Source organism: Zosterops lateralis (assembly GCF_965231275.1).
Source record: "Zosterops lateralis genome assembly, chromosome: Z".
Lineage (NCBI taxonomy): Eukaryota > Metazoa > Chordata > Aves > Passeriformes > Zosteropidae > Zosterops > Zosterops lateralis.
The window spans coordinates 59,824,973-59,842,660 of record NC_139800.1 but is presented as its reverse complement, the minus strand read 5'-3'; the positions used below and the strand labels follow the sequence as shown (position 1 = coordinate 59,842,660).

The following is a 17,688-nucleotide window of genomic DNA, read 5'->3' as shown; positions in this document are numbered from 1 at the left end:
TGCACAAGGAAACTTGTGCTACTATCTCCTTAAGCTTCTTCCATTTACTGAAGTCTTGCTAGCACAAGAGAAACTCTTTTCCATGTCAGAATGTTCACCAAACATGTTCTATTTTCTGGCATCTTTAAGTGTGAAATTTTCACATTGCACATTACAGAAAACTTTAGATTCTAAAATCTCAGACCAGAAAGTTTTTTCCCGTCTGCATGAAGCAATGACAAAGGTACCTGTTATGAAAGTATAATTTTGTAGCTTGTACAAAAGCACAAAAGCTGATCTAAATGAGGTTTCAGGGATACAGTAATCTGTGTATATTGTGTGGCTGTGATAAGATAAAAGACCAAATTTTTAGTAGAAGACCTGAATTCTTTTCCCATCTGTTTCTGTAGACCTGCTTCCTAACTCCAAAAATTCCATTTGAAAATTTCTACTTTTGCTGCAAAACTTCACCAGTGTCTATAGGTCATAAGTGAAAAGGAGGGAAAGAAAATTTTATTATATACATTATTTTATAATCAGTGTACTATTTTCAGAAGCTTCCAAAAAAATAACACTTGTCATTTGAGAGCTGCAGCTGTTAGTCTGTTGAGACATAGAGGGGATGGGGCAGATATTGAATTATTCATGAAGGCTATTGCTATAGCTGACAGAAGTTCATCAGCTAATTCTCCCACTCCATTATGAACTTTCTTTCAAATTCAGTCAGGCTACAGGAGTACAAGCTGTTACTTTTAATAATCATGCTACCAGAAGTTTTATAAACTGTATATATCACATGAGCTTTCTCTTTTAAGAAAGTTACGTACTATTCGTTGGGAGCTGATAAGTGCTTAATTTTTAATACTTTTAATACTAATTTTAACACTTTTAGTACTAATAGTTCATGAAAAATGTGAATAATCTGATATGCTGTCAAAATGCAACTTTTACAAAAATGTTTTAAAAATGCATGTAACCATTATTTACCTTAATTCAGTTTGATGAACCAAAGTCCGTAATATTTTAATTTATATTATTTTCATTTTATATATTTATTTATATTTAAGTTTTTCATGGTTTACAACACAAGGAGGTTTTGTGTGCTCTTACTTACAACATATTTTTCAGTTTATAGACCAATTCAATATGTGTATATGCAAAAAAATCTTAATTTGCCCAAGCACAAGGAAATAAGTACTTTATATTCCAAATGCTAATTCTTTTGCTTGCATGAAGGATTTGAAGTAGATGATCTCCAGAGGCCCTTTCCAACCTTAAGTATTCTGGGATTCTGGACGAAGCCAACAATTTTGTGGTGGAGGCTGTCAGAGTAATGATAAAATGCTGACATTCAAGGTTAGTTTGGCTGACACCAAAATCATGTCATGAAGTGAGTGCTCATGGTGGTTATTGCAGGAATGTTAAATAGCAAAGACTTTGTCCCAGTCTGAGTGATAAGGAGCTGGGTGACTCTCGCACAAGAGATTCCACAAATAAAGCTTTTCTTTTCACATAGGTAGTGTTGTCAGCTATCTCTGCTTTGGCCACAGCAAAAACAAATCTTTCCAGCATGTGTTTGACTTCTTCAGGAGATTTCTCTCTCTTTTTACGCATCACTCCAGTCTGATTCGGGGATTTGAGAGCAATAAGAAATTGTCGTAAAAATTACTTATCCAGTTCATCCCCCTCTTCTCTGTGGAGATTTCTGCAGTGCATGAGATTGAAAAATGTCTGTTAAGTGGTATGCTTGATGCATACCCAGTGCCCTTATTTATCCTGTGATGACCTAATAGCAGGAGCAGTACATGCCCTTTTGATAGAGAGGATTATTGTAATTTCCTCCTAGAAAGGCTTCCAGCAGCTCAGCTCTGTCACTTGCAGCCTGTTCAGAATGGAGTGACACACTCCCATCCTGTCCTGAGCAAGTACAATCCTCTGCCTTGTACCTTCACTCATTTACTTTATCTGCTCTGAAGGAGCTGTTTGCTTTTAAAGTTTGCTGTTTTAGTTTTGAAATCCTTAATGGTTCAGAAAATGGCTATTTTCAAAAACTCCTCCACAAATATCATCTTGACAGATATCACCACCCCCACAGCACATTTTAGGAATCTCAGCATCACATCTTAGGTTGGCAAGTTATGTCCTTTGCTGTGATAGGCCTTCAGGTAAGGAACTCCCCCAGGAAACCTGTCTTGAACCATATATCATTATCAGAAAATATGAAAATTAAATATACATTCTTGGCCAGTTTTTCTTTAATCTTTTTTATTATTGTTCAGTGTAATTTCTATTAGGACTATATTTATTCCAGTTCCTCTCAATAATTCTTGGAGTCGTTTTGTCGAATTTTCTTTTTCTCTTATTTCCCTTAAAATTTTATTTTTACCTAAGCATACTACTGATTTAGTTATGGATAGTGACTTTTTGATGGTATTTCATGTTTCATGTCAAGAGCATGAACTCTTTTGTGTTAACTTAAACAGTACGTCAACATAATCGTTTACTAAATAATACACAGACCATTTACATTTAATGCATTTCTAAACTGTATTGAATCTTTGTTCCTCTACTTTACAAGGAATTATCCCTTTCATCTTCCTATTATGCATTGTAAGTCACTAGGCTTCAGCTGTACAAAGCTGTAGACAGAAAGAAATCCTCTTGTCTGCTTGTCTTGCTGTCCATCGTGTTACTTCTAATACTTTTTTTGTAATCATGGTGAGATGTTTACAGCCATGTTAGTATGGTGCTTAATTTTCCTCATTGATGATGAAATAAAAAGGTTGTGCTTGAAGAAGCTTAGACTAGATGCCAAAGGTAATGGCTTCTAGTGAGGTCAAATGAATTCTGCATTCGTGAGCATTCATGAAGTACTTTGTACAAGACAATCTATTTTCTTCTGTTCCATGTCTGAAATCTCAGTCTAATAATTTATAGTTAATAATAATTTATAACCTGAATTGAGTTGTGGAATTTGTTAGGACACTTTTTACCAAGTTGCTCTAAATTCTGTTCCATCCCTTTCACCTGAATACAGTACCGTATTTATATGCATCAAACTTAAATCCATCAAAGGTTTATTGACTGCATGAAGGATTTGGTTTTTTGCCTCTCACATACAACTGATCAGGATACAGTAACAGCATCTGTGATTTTATTCATATTAACCATTGCATATGTAATTAATCTAAGGTATTAGGGAAGTTCTGCAGGCCTCAGCAAACTATTCAAGTGTTTCAAATTAGGCATATACATTCATGCCTGTAGGTTTGGGGCTACATGCCGTAGTACTGCAAAGACTTAAGAATTTGTTCAAGTTTACTATTTTCGGATGTTGTACCAATGTCACAATTATTTTCATCGTGTCAAATGCTGGCCCACTAAGACTTTGTCTGTTTGATGTGATGGTGTCCTATTAAATAATTTTAAATCGTTTGAATTTTACACTATCTCATGGGTGCAAGTTACTTAAATAATCTGATTTATCACAATTCAGAATGTTTTCTAGACTGTATTATTACAAAATGAAAGCTAGTTTGAAGTGGGAAAAAATGGTTGGTGGGTGGTTCCTTCTTGTTACATCAAATTTTACAAATTAGTTATTTTCAGAAAAAAAAAAAGGAAGTGGTGGAAGTTGACAACCATATCTGAATTAACTTCATTACATTTAGATCTCCCTAAATTTTATTTCAGTGCAAACTCTTTGTTCTGTAAGATTAGCAAATTGATGACTTTTTAAATTTTTTGGCTTGTTATTTTTAGTAGTCTTCCAATGGATTACGGTCAATGTCAATGCCAAGGAACCTTTTAGCCCAAATAACTCTTGAAACAATCTAAAAGTATTATATATTATTAAGCTGGGAATTTACAAAACCTTATTACTGGATAGTCTTCAGGGTAACCTACTCTTAATCATTAAGCCTTGAATCACAATCTCAGCAGAATGTAGTGGTTTTAATAGCACTATGAGCAAATTTTATTGTCGCATCATGGAATACCATGCATTCTTTTGCTTGTGATTGATTCTCCCTAGATACAAAATGGTAAAAGAGATGTGTTAATCTATTTTTATTCAAAGTACAGAAATAGCTCTGCTATAGTTCAGGGATTGAATAACCAGTATTAACATACTACTTGTTCTTAGTCATTCTGTACCTGATGCTCACAAGTGAGAATGTTAATCAATTTCTGGGAAAGATATAGAGCACATTTTACAGGTCATTGCTAAATATTACATTCTTCTGTTTGTGTTCCCTAAAACACGGCTGAAAATCAAAAATATAAAACTAGTACATTCAATTATAGATAGTTTCAGTGCTGATTACAACCTCGTTCTAGAAGAAAACTCACACTGAGATGGCTCATGCTTTAAGAATTACAATATTTTATATTATTTTTCCCTCTTGTTTGGATACTTAGGTCAATTTTCTGGGATTTATGTCCTACATATGTATGAATTTATACAACTAAGAAAGAAGTGCATCAGAATGCAAAATTAATCTCAAACTTGAGGGAAACTGTTATTCGATTACCTGTTTTTCAGCATGCAGCTAGAAACTAGCCGTTAGGCAGTACAGAAAAGAGAAAAAGAAAGCTTATCTTGCTTGTCTGGTGTTTACCAGTCTGTGACTGATAACCCAGGCTGACCCTGACCTTGGCAGCATTGCACAAATAATCTTTATGAGAGGATGAATTTTAGGAATTTCTCTAATATATTAGACACAAAAAAATTTCCATTCTTTTAACAAACAAATATATCTTTTTCTTTTTTCTTTTTATCTTGAACAAATGTATTTGGACGAGCATCTGTCCAGGACTTTTAATTCTCCATTTGTCATTCAATCTCATCCTCATTGTAGTACCCTGGCACTTGATGAAGTGCATAACTGAAGGTTACTTCTGAAGTCTTTTTCTGTCATTAATTTTGATATGTTCAGATTGTGTTGCTTAGTGATCTAAAGCTGGAATGTTGCATTAGAATTAACAACGCCGCATCAGGGACATATTTTTAGTCTATTTAAGATGAACTAAAATTATGAACTTTTCCCCTTATCAAAGGCAATGCATTACTACAAACGGAGAAGGTAGGACAAAAGAAGGGATGTAAGCATTGTCATGAGTTCAGATGCTAAGATAGAAGACACTAGAAAAGTCAGATTATTGAATAAATCAGAACTGATCGGAACTGATCAGAACTGACTGTTTGATTTCCTAAAGTTCTATGTGTTTGATTCTAATGGAAGCTTCATCTCTTCAGGATATTGCATATAATATTGGTTTAAATTCCAGTTTTACTTAAAATGTGTGCAAAAGTTAGAACATTATTACACATTTTCAAAGTGTTTTCCCTTTCCTTTTCATTTTATGTAACTAATGAATTTGTCTTTTAAAGACCGCAAAAGGGAAATAGGATACACGTGCATGGAGGCAAAAAGTCAGAACAAAGACTTTAAAGCTGTAATACGATCAAGGTATCAACCTGCTTCATAATCTCAGATCAAGCAGCAAGAGATTAAAAATGAACTCTAGTTGTAGAATGTATTTTCTGAAGGGCTATGCTAATCTTTAAAAATCTTAGACCTACTGAAGACAGCACAAGCAAAATGTTATACTACAGTATTATCAGATTTTCAGTTACAGAGACTACACAGTCACTCCTAAAATGGAAACTAAGAATTTTTTCATTATTTTCTAGCTGACGGAAGAGAAAAAGTGCGTAGAACTAAATCACTTATTACCAAACATTATTTCATGAACAAGGAAGAATTTAAAGAAGTCACTGCCCACTCCAACAGGTGCACAGCACTGCTGAGATGAGCCACTATTTCTATGCAATACACATATTTACTCTTCACACATCTTGCTTTCGTAATGTGCATATGTAATCCTGTATACAGTTACAAACCCCACAGCTGTGACACTGGACCTGCTTTCTGCAATAAAATGTAAGAAATCCAGCAGTAGTCAAAACCAATGTGAAATTTTGTGTTAATATTCATTGTTAATTTAACAAAGGATTCAAGTTTATAATACTTATGAAAAATCAGTCTCACAACAGATATTGACCAATATACATATAATTTCTTACTAATGATCTTAATGTACTGTGTATGTTGTACCATATTTTTCACAACTTAGTTTTCTTTTGGTGAGACCAGGCTCAAAATACACCCTGTTCCATGTAATTTTAGGTCTTACTGTATTCCAAAATAATTTTTATCCTGTCGAGTAGAAAGTTTCACACATTGGATTTGAAAGATGTCCAAAATTTGTGGAGAAAACTACATAAAAATATAAGCAAATATATCACTTCATTCTCATATAGATTTGACAGCAAATCTGAATTCAAAATGTAACAATGAATTGTTCTGTGTGAGTGAAATCTGCCACCTGTACCTTGGAAAACGGAAGACTAATTTGATTAATTACAGGCTACATATATTTCAGGCATAAGAAGTACAGCCAGTCTCAAACATCAAACAATCTACTCAAAGTCAATGTTGGTATTTGGCAAAACTGGACAGAGACTGTGTCTCGGAAAGACAATTGTAGATTTATTCAGACAATGTCAAGAATGAAGTATTGTCATTCCTTTAGGTTTAATCCATTGTTTTCTTTCATGACATTGTTATAGTTATGCATAAGTTGGTATTTCCAAAAAATCCATGCTGTAATCAGTTTTATCAGAATGTAGGTATTAATTTCATTTTCAGGGGGAGGTGGATGCAAAAAGTTCAAATCTTGATTAATCTTCATTAATTTGAAAGTAAGTTCTTACAAGCATCTTTTTTTCTGTGTTACTTTTCTAGAAAAGTAAAAGAGAAAGGCTTTGCTCACTTCAGATAAGTTAAAATTGTTATTAATATAAAAGGTATCTAATTGCATATGAAATAGGCCTCTACACAATGTACTAAAAGCAAAATATGAACGAGGAACCACATTAGCTCACCTGACTCTGACAGCAGAGCCATAAAGAAGTGCTAACACTTCAAACAGGACAAAAATATTATGAAATCTATCTAAACCAAAAAGCAAGGAGTGCCTTCTTCAGCTGCATTATAATTTGTATGGCAGAACAATGATCCAGGATGGAATTTAGCCAAGGTGTTAGGCATATGAAAGTCATTATAGAATTAATATGGTATCTTTTAACATTCCCAGTGATCAAGATCTTGGTTGTAATTCATTAGTAACACATTCTTTTCTGTTAGCATAGTGCCTTCAAAACATCAATGCTTGAAATGTCTTTATTACCTGTACAGGTTTGGAGTCTTTTTACTGGAGACCCATTATTTAACCTGTTATTCTTTGTACTATTGGAGTTTATAGGAAGGTACTATCCCTGTCCTAAAGAATTTGCAATACATAAATCTGACCCTGATTGACCCTGATTAGTTTGTGAGAATCAAAGGATCACAGCACATGCTGGCATGACTGTAGCAGCTTGGTGAAATTACTTTTTCATTAATCAGGGTGACCATACACCACACAGTTTAAGAGTATTTGACACCTCTTTGATTGAGGCTGACAAGTCTTAAAAAGATGAACATCTAATCTCACCCTCTTACATGGCAGCAGACCATGGCTCTGACTTAGGGTTTAGGAGACAAGCAATTACCACTCTCCTGTATGCATATCTGTCTCCATGCAGAATGTGCTTTGTCTGTGGAAGGTGCAAAGCCTGATTAATTTTGAAAGTATCTTTACAGTCTGTTCCACGTAGAGTCAGACTCTCTGTTCTTGCTGCTCTTCTGCTTTTTTATCAGATAGCCAGGCTGAGCAAAGTGAGGTGTGCTCTTCAAACTTTATCATTTATATACCTCTAAAACCAGCTTGCCATGGACATGACACTGAACATCATGATCAGTGTATTTTTGACTGATGAATGGAAATGGGTGATGCAGTGGCTTAACCAAATTTGCAAAAGAATTCACATTGTCATATTTCCATGCTTTTTTAGCAGACAAGGTATGACAACCTTGTAAGAATGACGACTACAGTCTGTACACACCTAAATTCATACCATAAATTCTTGCATATGTTTTGTCAGTGGTTATTTCTACAGAATCATGCAGCAGTAGGATTTCCAGAAACAACCTAATTTAGATTTGCTGCTAGCTCTGTTTATCCATGCTAGAGGTTTCAGCAGGAGCTACAGACTTACTAATGCATGGTTCCCATCTGAAGAAACTTTTCTGTGAACTGGAACAAATTATCTGGGAATCTAGCATCAAAGGATAACAGACAGCAAACAAAAAAAAATTCAAAAGTAAAGACTTTAACCTGAAAAAAACAGCCCCAAAACCACACTAAACTTATAACCCAGCAAGAGATTTGCTTCCATCTATTAGAGCCAAGAAAAAAATGGCAACTGAGCAACAAGATCTTCTAACATGGGAAATAAATCAGCTAGTTCTTGTCCCAGGGTGCCAGTGTTGAAAAGTAAATCCATGAGTCAGTATGGGAAAATGTTGAATGATTAAAAATTACGTGACAGTATCCAAATTATCGCAGTAATTTTATCCCAAATTTCTCAGTAATTTAGGAATTTTAACAGCAAAAGCTGTAATTGTTAAAGGTCTTAATTTGTTCTTGAATACTTTCAGAGTATTTTAGAGTTGTTCCATGCAAAATCACAGAATGGAGCCTTTGATTCTTCAGTATTTATCTCTAAGTAACAGGAGCAGAACCTTTGTATTAACATGGCATGTGGAGAGTAAGAAGATGATGATGATGAAGAATAATATTTCTGTTTGAATGTTTTTTGCTTATTTTTTGTGATGCTTCATTGCTGTATAACATTGCTGTACTCTGTGAGGATTTAGAGTCTTCCACATCATGACAACTCATCTCTCCTCTCCAGAGCCAGTGGGCTTATTCGAGATACTGAGAAGCAGCTGCATATTTTTCTTTTATTTAAATGGGGTAATGGCATAGAGATAGGTGTGCTAAGGCCATTTAGAGTCTGCAGCTTTGATATTAAAATGGTCTTGGGCATTTAATAGTGTTTCTCAACTTTTTTTCCGAAGTCTCAGCTTGTAAAAATCAATAGAAAGATTCCAACAGAATTTCATATGCACAGAAGCTATTGAGAAGTGGGATATTATTTTCATTAGCTCTGTTTGCAACCATTCTGAATTTTGAAATAATTGTGAAAACATCTTGTATTAGTTTATGGCATGTTTTTGACATTTCCATTTAGTAGAAGTAGTTACTGACTCAGGTAGTTTTCACTTTTGCAACATAACATGGATAGATAACAGGAAGAATGTACTTACAGTATTTCATCATGAATAATTTGTTAAATCTGATGTAAAAAAGAGAATGCTGGAGATTTCTTACCTGGATATAAATAAACCACAATTTGATACATTTCCTTGGAAAATAAGCTGTTTAATAGCAGTGCACTATACTTACTGGTCATTTATGTATGACCTAGTTGTAAAGTCATCTTCCTATGACATACAGAGAGAGGAAATTTAAGTTTACAACCTAGGAAATCCCTCAGACACAATTAAGAACTTGTTTCAATTATTCTGCTCTTACTGTTAGCAGCATATTTTAAAGCAGGTTTATTATCAGGAAGACATTCTAACCTTGAATCTGTCTTATCCAAAATGTGGTTAAAAAGTATAAGAAAAATACCGTTCTCATCTGAGAACGGTATATTTTAGTGTTCTGTATATGTTTATTGTATCATTTGTAAAGTACTGCTTGTTTTGCACTTTGAATATTAATACTCACCTCGAACTCTCTCTAGGGTCAAAAGTGAATTTTCTGTTACAGACATAACAATTTACTAAATATGCAATGTATTTTGTCCAGGTTTTTTTCCTGTTCATTGCGAAATGGAAATTAATCTCTTTTGCTTGAGGCTGCATAGTTTATTGTCATTAGTTGGGCACAGGAAAAGTCATGAATTTTCAGTAGTAGAGAAGCCTTGGGATTTTCAGCTGTTTCTGAGATCTTAATCAAAAATGTTACTGATTGCTTGGGAATCAATGAACACACTCCTGAGGAAAAAAACAATGGCAGCATAACCGTAATATTATTCAAGACTTTTTTTTTTAAAGGGACTGTAATTCATAATAATTATTTTTATCATAATGTAACATAGTGAGGAATGTCAATATTATCTATTTTTGCTCTATGCAAATGGCTCAGAAATATCAATGCTTTTGATCTTTTTGAGACAGTTTTGCTCACATGAGTAGCTTTTAAAACTTAGGTTTTCCTTTTGACTTCTCACAAGTTAAGTTTTAATATATTCAAAATCTTTTGATTTTCAGGCCAATTCAGGGGTTGTGAATCCATGGCTTTGTAGTCATCAGACACTTCAGTAACAACAAAAATAAATTCTGGTTTAGGAGAATTAACTTTGTGCTGATGACAGAAACTCCAGCCTGTAAGATAAACAGAAACAGCATTTCTGAATCTTTGAAGGACTTTAAAGGTGAGAAAGGGACCTTAAAAGCCATTGAATTTCACTTTACTTCTGCTGTTACCAATACATTATTCTTTGTTAACACCAACTAAAATTTGTCCATTTTTAACTGTGTATTACTGAAGAGGAGTTAAGCATTTTTAAAAATAAATTGACTAATGTCCAGTCAGACTACTGAGTTTCAAAACCTTGGGGGTTTTGGATCTCTTTCAAACAGAAAAGAGGAAGTACTTCCTTTTACAACAGCATGTCAAGACAAGGACACACACTCTCATATATGCTCGCACATACAAAAAAGGTATTATTCAAGTCACTTCAGAGTTTACTCGTAGCCACATGGGATCCTAAATAATAGCAGGAAGAAAAATGCTTTGAAAAAAACCAGCAGCTTATTTATGCAGCGTTTTAAGAACTAAAATATTGCTGTGCAAAAAACAAGGAGTAAAGATAGTTGTTCAGATTAGACATCACAGTCAGTGTTCTCTCTTAATAAAGCAACAGGTTTTACTTTCCATGCATATATATGCATGAAGTATTTTAAATCCTTCTCTTTATAAAAATTATGGCTGCTGGCAGCATTTTCATTTTATTTCAGCAGTGTAAATATGAAATAACAAGATTGGCTGGGGTGAAGTTTCACTCGGGGCCATGCATTTGAATAGCCAAGATGACAGTGCTGGCCCTGGGGCTACAGCGCACATCTCTACAATGCATTTTTGGTAGCAATAAGGAGATGCTGTGTTTTCAGAGGACTGTATTGACAGCAAAGTACATCAATCAAGGCCACCTCACTCACAGTGCAAGTCTGCATTTTAAAACAGCACTAAAACAAAATAGTCATTGTGTTTTGACAAGGGTCTTAGCTATTTATAGCAGAACAGCCAGAACGGCAACTAGCTCTGAATCTCTCAAAACTCTAACGCCAAACCTGGAAGACACACTATTGCTAGGGGCTTCTTCTTTGTAGCTTTTTTAAAATACAGTCTCCATTGTCAATGTAAACCTTCAGAAACCCAGGCTAATACTTCTTTTTAAAATGCAGACTTGATTTATGACAGCTGCATTGGATCGTTAATCATATATTATCTTTATGGGAGCTTTTTTCTAACATATGTTAATTGGCTGTTTTCTGTGACAAATTACGAGCTCTTACTTTGATGAGGTTCAATTGCAATCATGTTGGAGTTGAGTATGTAGAGTTTCCAGCCCCCACTGGCTCCTTAAACCACTACAAACATCTGCACGTCACTGCAATGCTGAGTAATGCCAGGATTTGAGTTGATCTGATCTCTGTACTGAGTTTTTTCCACAGGATATTTTCAGGTCTTTGCACTAAATCTGTTACAGGGTTTGCTGGTTAGCAAAAAGCTAAAGAACTGGTTAGCAAAAGAGCTAAAATTAATATCTTGTATTTATTAGACTATAGTGGTTTATTGGTTTATTAGACTCTAGTGAGAAATAGTTAACAATATACGGAAATATTTTTAATATTCAGAATTTTCAATGTCTTTTTAGAAATTCTGTCTCAGCTTTATTGCATTCAAGTTGACTGGTCTCATATAGAATTACCAGAAGCAAAAATGCTTTTTGAAACCAGTGATTTTTTAATTCCTAAATGTAATATTTACAAGTTTAAAAAACCAAAAAAAAATTTACTTGATAAGTGGTTGGCTTCACTTTAGTTAATAAATCTCCCCCCGCAAAAAAAGTGTATTTCTTAACTCAACAGGAGACATGTCTAATTGTGATTTACATTAACTTGCACATCTTCCTGTTAGTAAAGCAAATTTTGCTCTGAAAATTAGTGTCTTTCTATCTTTTTTATATTAAGGAAAATCAAGCTTACGTATGTTCAGTACATAAATTAAGCAAATTCAGAAAAAAAAAAAAACTACAGTGGAAGTTGTTGCATTTTTTTATTTGATACTTAATCTTTTGCTGATACTTGGATACCTTACCATATTTTATACAGTGATTCATTGGAAATACTGAGACAAAAAAATGTATGCTGTTGTTTAATGTTTTTTACTCAAAACTGTACTTTGGGTGAATGTGCAGAAATATGAAATCTTATATATTTTAAAAGCAAGAGAGCAGTCTGGTCATAAAACTGTGTCAAACAGTATCAATTACATTGCAATTAATTTATCTGAATACTACACAGCTCAGCTTTGACCTAAACCAAATGGCATTAGATAAATCTGTCCCATTTGTTCTTCAGAGAAAAGATGGGGGTTAAATTTCCAAGCAGGTGTTAAAGTTTAGAACAAGAGCCAGATGTGTATGGAAGCTACTTCAGTCTCATGAGGGTGGTTTTAATTCAGCTATTTCCCTGGAGTACTACACAATCAATGAGTTCCAAATCCTGAGGCTACCTACCTTTATGAGAAATCATGGGAATATTCCTTCACAGATTATCACTGAACATGTGTGGAAAAAATTAGATCAGAAATTAAAGGCAAAAAAGTTTAATCTCAGAATTTACATGAACATATTTCTTTGAATTTCTGCAGTGGAGAGGTGACAACTAAGTAGAAATGCTAACAGAAGCAATGTATAAGGAGAACTGTAAGCAGTGCAAAACTCAGACCGTGGATATTTAATATGTTTCTGTAGTCACCGCTTGTTGTCAGCAGTATTGTACAAGTGAGCATATGTAGGTCATATACAGCACAGTGAAGATCATTAAAGATAAGTGAATTGAATTAGAGAGAGGTTTCAAAATTATGATTTTGAATGTATTGTCCCTACTTCAGAATGTCGGTGAATGTAAAGTGATGCATTATATCTTGAAATAATCTACAAATAACATTCAGTTCTACTTGCTAACATGAGCTTAGTTGGCGTTAAGAAAATAAGGCAAGGTAAAGGGAGATATACGTGTGAAAAATGGGGTTTGGCATTTTATTGGATTTTGAGGCCTGTGAGCCATGTGTCTTAATTGGGGCCAGTTGGGATCATTTAATAATTGCTGTCAGAAGATCAAATTTAATTCTCTTTATAAAAAGACCACAGTGGGATAGAGTTAAACAAATTGTCATCCGAGATTTCAAATGAACTAAGCTTTAATTAGGTTGATTAGGATGCTGTAAGAGAGAGAAGGAAACAGGAAATTGATGTATCTGCTGGGTACCATGATGGACCTTATATGACAGTACTGTCAAATATCTTTATTTCAAGAAGATATACATTAGCATAAAGGATAATAGAGCTACAACAACATGCAGATATAAATCTGTTAGGTATACAAGGTAACTGTCACTTTCTGAAATGAGTGGTTTCAAATATAGACATTAATATTTTAATGATCGTAATCTTGGCCCTTAACATTGCTTTTATACATTTTTAAATATTCTATATTATTTTTTTTATTTGTTTACGTACTCATTGATTTTGCCAGATGAGAAGTATAGCCCTCAGAATTTCTCTATTGCATAGTAAGTATTCACTGTACTTAGTTCTCAGAACATTTGCATGAGCAAATCCACCAGTTCCTTATCCCAGATTTCCAACAGAGAAACTGAGTAAAAAGTGAAAGTGACATGAAATATTTTTGACAGAAAAGGGAGCAGATCTCGGACACTTTTGTTTCCCAACCTTTGAATCCAATCCTTTGAATTTTGCTGCCTGCTACTTTTGCCACAGCTGCCTGTTTCTGAGGATATATTTTATCAGAAATTATCTTACATATTAATAGAGTTCAAAAAGTGCCATTTCTGAGAAAATGTAATGTACATTCACAGTTGCAATAAGATTTAGCTAATGTATCTTTGTATTGATTAGGTTTTTGCTTTTTCAGCATGCTTTTAGGATAATTGTAAGATGAGCAATGCTGGCAGTGATCCTATTAGAAAGACAAAATGCTCATTGAAGGTTGAATGGAGAACTATCAAGCAAATTCCACTGTATTTTCCTTCAGCAAATTAAGAATATTTTTTATCTGTTTTCTGATATTTGTCAAGAATGTTGACTTTTTGCATTGGCCGTTGCCAAATGCAGTGCATTGTATACGAGTAAGACATAAATAAATCAGCTGCATGTGCTAGTGGAGTGATTATAGCTGAGGTTCTGTAAGCAGGGTGTGATGCTCACTTGCGGCTTTTGTAGTTACAGAGAGTAGCAGGTGTGTACCTCTGTGGTAAACACCATCCCTTTCGGTAGAAATTTTGCTTTTGCAAGTCTTGAGGTGAGAGCTGTTAGACTCCAATTCTGTGAAAAATTAGAAGATCAAATCCACATGTGGAAAGTATGAATTAGTTACCTAGCACAGTTTTCAAAAACTAAGTATGAACTGTGATATGCTTGAGCAGCACACTATATTCAAGGAGGCTATTTATGCCTTTGCAACTAATGCAGATACAAAGCTGTAGCTCTTTATCATATCACAGCATAACTCCTCAGTGTGTTGGATATCTTAGGTTTCTCTTTCTCTATTTTCACATTACTATTGTTAAGAGAAATATATCTATTGTTTGTCTGTTTTTTAACCACTAAGAACAAAAATAAAATTCCTAGGATATCCCACTAAGCTAGAACAACAGAAAATTTCTCCTTTAATAGACATTTTAAGCCAATTATTTCAGACTTTTTTTTTCTCCCATGAGGCATTTTTTTACGTTTTTGACACAGCATGTTCTCTTTCCATGTTATATCTTTCCTTTAACACCGATATCCATGTTATCTTTCCTTTCTTATAAGCAGCTTCATCCGTTTATGCATTTTCCTAGTTCCAGACCAGTGGGAATCCAGTTTGTGTCTTCTAGCATAGAGAGATCCTTCTTGTCAAGATGCAGCCAGGAGGTAGAAAGCAAATAGCTCCAGCCAGTGATTTATGGTCCGCTAACGCTAATAGATATGGCCACATATTTTATTTCTCAGTGGTCAGAACCTTCTGTTTCTCCAACAGATTCTTCATCCTGGACATGCAGAATTGCAGGCATGAGACACAAGGCAATATATGTGCAAGGTTTATTTCCAATCAAGTGGCTTGTAAATTCTTTGTAATTTTAAGTGCCTCATTGCTATACTGCCACTCTACTTTTTTACCCTTCTTTCAAAGCACATCCACATGAATTCCTGTGTTTCTACGTAAATTGTCTGTATTTTGTATGTTTAACAGAAGCAGCCTGTCCTAATTTATGAGCTTTGCCATTAGAAAGGACACATATTTCACAGACATAGTTCTTCACATTTCTTCAGTGAAATGTAGGTGTAGGATTTCTTTTTATTATTAGCCTTATTATGTACCTGACATACATTTTATCTCCTTTTGTCCTTGGGAAAAAAAAATTATCTAAGTGAGATTGGAAGACTTTTGAATTGTCATGGCCATTGAGAAGATTGATATATTTCCCTTGCTTTTTTGCCCCCCTTCTTCTTCCTTCTCCTCATTCTAAACCTGCAGCTGTCTCCGGGCAAACAGTTGTGTTCAGGGAGTGTCATAGTTTTTTTACTCATATTTATCATATTACTATTCATACAGAAAGAATGAAATGTTATCAGATTAGCAGCTCTCCACAATGTTGTGCAGTCTACATTTTAGAAGAGCTATATTTAATTCTTGACTTTTCTGGAAAAGATAGGAAGTAAAGTAAAAAAAAAAAAAAGGTGTTTCTAGAACTCAGTATACAAAAAAGAAAAGCAGAACATCTCTGTGTCTAATCATTTGTCATTAAGAAAGAAATTAATAGATGAAGGGTATACTGATCTGAAGTTGCATTAAAAAACTAATAAAGGTACTTAAACATGAGTTATGTGTTTAGGCATCTGCTATAAGAAAACAACTTTTTGTTTCTGTGGTAGAATAGCTGAAATGGTCTACCACAGACAAATTATTTCTAGACAGAGATAATATATCTCATTTTCCAGCTTCTATACCTGAAAATAAAGGATCAATTTGGGGTACACTGAGGAGCCAAAGAATTATATAACATAAAGGTAATTGACTTTTTTCCAAAATTGTTAGTCGACATTGGTTACTAACTCTGCTTACAACATTTATCTGACATCTTTTTTCAGTACTAGTGGTGGATTTGTTATCATGTTGGTATGAGATAAAAAGAGTAGAAATAGAAACCAGTAATATAGAAATCAGCAATATTTTCTAAATTTGAACTCATGTCTGTCTGAGACTCCTTCCATCTTTGGAGAGTGATGGACTTGGGTGGCTAGTTGCATTATACAAGTTCTAATAGAAAAAAATAAAATATATCTAAGGTACTATAATCAAAATTTTCAAGGCTGAGTAGGTATTATCATACAGCAAAATACTATCAAATAGCTTGAGAGTCTGGCATACAGAGATTCCATGAGACCCCAGAGGTTTGTACAGATTTTGTGGAATTTCAGTGGCTCAGGACATCTGTGAAAATGTTTCATGTTTAATTACTTAGTTTCTCTGGTAGGAAACTGAACCATTTAAGGGTTATGCTTAAGAATCATTGTCCATTTTTGGCTTGAGTAGCCAGTCAATTTCAAGGTACTATATAGGTTGTTGCCATAAGGGTAGGGAAACTGATAAGTGACTCAAATATTTCCTTAATACTGTTCTTTTACAAAGATTTATTATATCTCTAAATGCAGCAAGCCTTGAGAATTTATATCTATTATCACGTTGTTTGAGTTTCCTGTCCCATCAGCTGAGCTCTTTACCAGTGTCTCTATATATTCAGCTTCTTCTTCTTCTTATCATCACAAATTACGAACCTCTACAAAATAATACCTAATAGAGGTCGTTGATATGCTTTTTTTTTTTTTCACATTTTCAAGACTATAACATCACAGAAGTTCTGCTTACCATCATAGTCTTATAACTTCTATTTCTTTCATCGTCCATACATTACTCAAATTACTCTTAAAATGTCAACACCGTAAGCCGCATTTTCAATTCAGAAAAAAATGTTATGCCACCCCAACATGTTTATACAGTTTTCCCATCAAGATATTTCCCATCACAAACCTAAACCAATTTTACTTTCATTCAAGCTTTACCTTGGCAATTTTTGTCACTTAATTTTATTATGTTGGAAAGGATTCCTTTCATTAACACCTTGACAATGTTTCCATAGAGTCTGTTCTGTGGTAGAGGTTTTTCTTATAATGAGGAACTTATTTGCATCTCAGGATTTTTTCTCTTAATTTGTACATTCATTTCCCAGTACTAGGGTATTTTCATCCACAGTTTTTTCCCCTGTTCTACCTCCTTAGATAATCCTTCCTAATTTTCATCTGTGTCTTTGAACCAAATACAGTGCTCAGTCATTTAT

General features: G+C 34.1%; 1 protein-coding gene across 15 annotated transcripts in view; it reads left to right on the top strand.

Moving 5' to 3' along the window:
• The window catches only part of MEF2C (myocyte enhancer factor 2C), a 135,027-nt gene that overhangs the window by 32,564 nt on the left and 84,775 nt on the right, over positions 1-17,688 (top strand). The window lies entirely within an intron of this gene.